At 46.3% G+C, this 5,410-nt stretch overlaps 1 pseudogene; it reads left to right on the forward strand.

Moving 5' to 3' along the window:
• The first annotated feature begins 696 nt into the window (after positions 1-696).
• On the forward strand, positions 697-2,393 carry LOC126502361 (developmental pluripotency-associated protein 4-like; annotated as a pseudogene).
• The last annotated feature ends 3,017 nt before the right edge of the window (positions 2,394-5,410 follow it).

Consider the following 5,410-nt stretch of genomic DNA (forward strand, 5'->3'; position numbering starts at 1 on the left):
CTGCCTGGATATCCCTGAGCCTGAGATAAAAGCACAAACCATCATCACCTCTAAACTTTAGTGAGCTTTTAGCTTTTTGTCGTCCAGGTTGAAAATAGAGTAGTGCTTGTCAAGTTATATGAAGATGAAGTGAAGACAAGGACTGTGCTTAGTCTGTTATCTTTTAGTTTTTCTGTATTTAGCTATTTTTCTGTAGTTTCTTTGTTCCCATAATTAAATTGTTGGATGTTTATTATTGAGTGTCAGCAATGAAAGGGAAAGAGACCTCACTCTTGTGGAGTTCAAAATCAGATGGTGTCAGCTCACAGAAAGAACCTCATAGAAAGCTGAAATTGGCAGGTAGAAATGAGGCAGTATGTGGTTGATTTAGCTGGAAAGGGATTCCAACAAAGTAATACTTGAACTGAGACTGAGGGAGTAAGGTATAAGAATTGAAGTGGAATTTGAACCAAGGACTGAGGGAAAGCAATCTTTGGGGTAAGAGTTACCAGTGGAGAAAGAGACAGGTTTCTTCCCCCCAAAGTCAACTCGTTTTCTGTTGCCTTTGTCACTTTCTTCCTATTGCTTTGTTTGTATCTCATCTTGTGCTTTTGGTTTTGCTCTGTCTGCTAAACTTGGCCTGAGGCTCATGGTGATCCTCCTACATTTGCTGCCCAAGTGCTAAGATTGCAATTAGAACATTTTTCTTTCCTTAAAATAGCCTCGCTGGGGACTCACAAGTTGTGCACGCCTTTAATCCCAGCACTCGGAGACAGAGGCTGGTGGAACTCTGAGTTTGAGGCCAGCCTGAAGAGAGTGAGTTTCAGGAGAGCCAGGGCCATTACACAGAGAAACCCTGTCCTGAAAGATAGAATTTTTAAAAAAGGAATCTCCTAGCAATATGAGTAAAATTGTGTTGCCAACAAGCCTGCTTTTCCTGTTGGCTCCCTCATTTCCCCCAACCATTGCTTCCCTGTTTCATAAGTCAGACAACAAATGATGCCCCTTGAGAGTTCACCATGGCAGTCATATACAGTGTATGTAACAGTTGAACAGCACAAGATGTCTAGCCAACTGAGCACATCCTTTGCAAAGCCCCCTGCAATGCAGAAAAGACCAAAAAAGATACCAAAAGAGGACGATTGTAAATCAAACTAGAAAGCACGAGGTGTTGAGATTCCAAAACCCACTCCTAGGAAGGTACCAGTTCCTCCCCTACCGGATCATCTGCCCCCAGTGAACCCGATTCACCGAGATGTTTTTGCAGGCATGGTACAAGAAGGCGAAGCTGAGAAGCAAAGGCCAGCTGATTTAGAGAACATTCCTGACACACCAAAAGAGGCCAGGGTGAAGACATGTTGGAAAAGAGTAAAAACAGAGATGGAGGAGGAACAAGAGCCTTGTCCTCAGGTGATATAGTTCCTCTTGAAGTGGTCCCTGTACCTGAGGAGCAGATGCCTGCCCTTACTGAACCTCCTGTCCTCTGTGGAGAAGTCAGCATGACCGTTGTGACGACAACTGCCTCTGAGGCAGTGTTGGCGTCTTGGGCCAGAATTGTAGCCAATGCTAGGAAGAACGAGGCCCTGCAGTCCATTACAACACCCGAGACCCATGCTTTGCTCCCACAGGGGAACTGTGGTGTGTGGTCCACAGGAGAAGCCTTCCTGCAGACTCAAGTGGTTGGGTTCAGCTGCAGTTCCACACTGGACGAGCCTGGGCACCTGAGAAGGGGAAAGTGATTGCCCTCTCCTGTTGCCAGCCTGCATCTTTCTACCCCACACCTGGAGGACAACGTGTGTTCACAGGAACAGGGTCCTAAATAAGAGCCTCCAAGGATAAAGGGAATCTCAGGTGTGGGTAGCTGTTGTCATTACCTACTCCTGTGGAATGAAGTACGGAACTGCAGCCAAGACTGAGACTGATGGAAATTCACATCTGTGCCCTTGAAGGTGCCCGCATCAGCCAGAAGCCATGAGACCTTGTTTGGTGGTTGTTACTGTAGTACCAGCAGCTTGGAAAAAAAGTCAGTGAAGCTACCAAAACGCAACAGGTCCACTTCTTCATTGTGAGGACTGCATACTCTTAAGTGACTATGCCTTTTACTATTGTATGAAAATAAGGTTTTGCTGGGGTGGGAATTGGCATCTCCAGATATAGTACTTGCTTGTACTGCCACTGCCACAACGGGGTCATAGGCAGTTCTGTGGTCCCCTGTAAAGATTTAGCTTATGACTGTAGCCTCTGCATGCCCCCTTTCCTGGGTTATATTATGTTGTTAGTGTGTAGTGCTTGGGTTTGTTTTTTGTTGTTGCCATATTAAACCAAATCTGGTTTTTTGCTTTTGAAAAAAAAAAAAAACACCGTAGATTGACAACCTGATTCTAACATTTATGAGATTCCAAATGACCAAGAAGAGCCAAATTGTTCCTGAAAGAGAACAAGCTAAGAGGACTTGTGTTCTCAGTGTTAAGGCAGGTTATAAAGCTCCATAACCCAAATAAAATGTGGGATTGGTACCCAGGAAATAATGAGGTTGGTGCAAAGGAGAATCAAATATGCCTCTTGACTCAAGAGGCGAGCAGGCGGCACTAAGACCCACGGGAGTGTAAGAAGAGCCAACACGCACACCGTGTGTGTCCCTCCTCCCAAATCACTTCAGAAACTATGAAAGGAAGCATTATTCAACTAGGAGGCCTGGGCACCTGCTACAAGGGGAGAGAAATTGAATTCCTTATCTACGAAAAATAAATCAACTTTCTATCAACCATATAGAGCCTGATAGTAGTGGAGCACGCCTTTAATCCCAGCACTGGGGGGGCAGAGGCAGGAGGATCTCTGTGAATTCGAGGCCAGCCTGGTCTACGAGCGAGTTACAGGACAGCCAGGACTCTTACATAGAGAAACTCTGTCTCGAAAACCAAAAAGAGCCCAGACCGAGAAGACTTAAAAGGTCAGTCAAGAGAATAGCATCTTGATGGCTTATTAGATGAGATATAGGAAGACTATATTGCTGAGAAAACTAACTGCAGAATTAGAATAAAAAGGCCTGCTGGCCTTTGCAATTCATGAGTGACTGGAGGCCTCATCAAGAATATATAAACAACAAATTGCTAATAGACAATTGTGGGAGATTTACTGCTCCCTGGATCAGTTCACCCACCCTGTTGTGCTTGGCTTCTCCTGCTGTTCTGATCTGTCAAATACTAACTCTGCAAGGAGTTATTGCTCCATTGTTTCTGTGTTCTGAACATCCTGACTTTGCTGCATTCTGCCTGACAGTTAGACCATGGTTAGGTGGCCTAGGAAGTTGTTTAGTTACCCATATACACGCGAAGAACTTGTTGCCTAGTAAGTTGCCTAGTTACCCATATACACAAGGAGAAGTTCCTCGTTTCCTTACCCTGTATTTACCTGCGTTATTCCCTTGAATAAGCAGGACTTGATCAGAATCCTGTCGTGTCTCCATCTCTTGTGACTCTTGTCCCATCCCATTCCCACTTGCCCTCTAAAGTCTCCTTACCCGCAGGCGGGGCAGACAATTAATTGTTATGATTTGGATCTTCAATGTCCTCCCTGAGGTCATGTGTTGAAGGCTTGGTTGTCTGTGGTGGTGGGGAAATGGTAGACCTTTTAGGACTTATGGTCTTGTGGATGACCTGAGGGACATGCTCTTGACCCCTTGGGACTCCCTGCTCCTTCCTTTCTGCTTCCCAGTCACCAAGAGGTGGACCAGTTTGCTCTGCCACAGACTCATCACAATGCCACAAACCAAAGCATCTGAACTCTCTGGAACTGCGGGACCACGGGTGGCATGGGAACTTCAGGAGCTGTGCCATCAAAGCCTCTTCCCTTATGTTCCTATTTCAGGTATTTTTTTTTAAATATTTATTTATTTATTTGTTTATTTATTTATTTATTATGTTTACAATATTCTGTCTGTGTGTATGCCTGCTGGCCAGAAGAGGGCACCAGACCCCATTACAAATGGTTGTGAGCCACCATGTGGTTGCTGGGACTTGAACTCATGACCTTTGGAAGAGCAGGCAATGCTCTTAACCACTGAGCCATCTCTCCAGCTCTATTTCAGGTATTTTTGTCTGTTACAGAAACCTAATGCAACAACCATATAGGGATGGGCAAAGGACACAGCCGACCCGAAAGAAACCCATCAAAAGATCCTCTACAAGCCGCCAGCGTGTTTGCTGGTCATAAGGAATGCCCACTTGTAGGTATATAAACACTAGAGGAATTGGTTTCTGGAACGAACCTAGGTATCTACCAGGAAGGATACTGGACAGATTGTGGTGCGTGCATTCATGAACTTGTGCACAGCAGTGAGATGAACAAGATGCAGGCACTTGGGTGACCTGGCTATGGATGTTGTGACGCAGACAAAATATGATATAAAAAAAAACATATACAGGCAACATAATCCCATTCATTCAAAGTTCAAAAGCAGGCAACCCCAAGCTACGCTGTGTAGAGGTCTGTGTGCAGGTGGGAAAACAAGAAAGCTAGGGGGAGCTAGGAAAGGGTACTCCACATGGATGCCAAATCTCAGCCCCTCTAGCTGCCCCTCAGGAATCAGACTCCTCCTGGGCAGCTGACAGGCCCCTTCTGTGAACATTGCTAGCCTCACACTCAGGCCTGGGGAGGCGAGGAGTGGGGAGAAACAAGCCCAGCCCACCCCCCCAGCTCCAAGAGTAACTTATACATTTGTGGGACTCCCAAGCACCTCATTCCTTGGCGTGTAGGTTAAGCCAGACTAAATCACATGCTGTGGAACCTACTGCAGGCCCCTCAAAACCTGTGAAAATAGGGAGACGTTCTTTGTTCATAGGATTTCTCAGAATGCTCCCCCTTTCCTTCAGGTCCCTGTCATGCACACAGCAGCTAATTCTCTCAACTCTCTGAGCCATCTTGCCTCATGAGAATCCGCTCCAGGCGTTGTCTTTCCTGATACTCTCCATCCCACCTCAGGGCCATAACACACCACAGTCAGCCATAGGCTTTTTCTCCTAAGCTCACTGGGAAGGGCAAGTCTGTGTTAGCTTCATTCTCTATGTACCAACTGCTGTTCCTTTTGGAAACTACAGCTCCCAGACTCCTCCTGGATTACGGATACCTGCGCACGCGTGCGTGCACAAGTGCAGGTCATTTCTCCCAGATAACCTTGCACTTCCCGTTAAAAAGCGAGCTTCCACGAGGTCTCGCTCTCTCTTGCCCTTTTACCCTTGTGTGTCTTGCACACCCATCCCTTATCGTGTCCCCCTCCCCCCCATTAAAGTGCACCCACGTGGGAGCCGCGTGTCTCGTCTATCCTGTGTTCGTCTACACACCCACCCGCTTTTAAAAGAATAATACCAACTGAATAGGATAACTGTCGTAAGAGGCCAGTGGACCACTGATGAGGGTGTGTGTGATGGAACTG

The sequence above is a fragment of the Alexandromys fortis genome, unplaced genomic scaffold (genome assembly GCF_014885135.2).
Source record: "Alexandromys fortis isolate MF-2015 unplaced genomic scaffold, M_Fortis_MF-2015_v1.1 scaffold_9, whole genome shotgun sequence".
Classification (NCBI taxonomy): domain Eukaryota; kingdom Metazoa; phylum Chordata; class Mammalia; order Rodentia; family Cricetidae; genus Alexandromys; species Alexandromys fortis.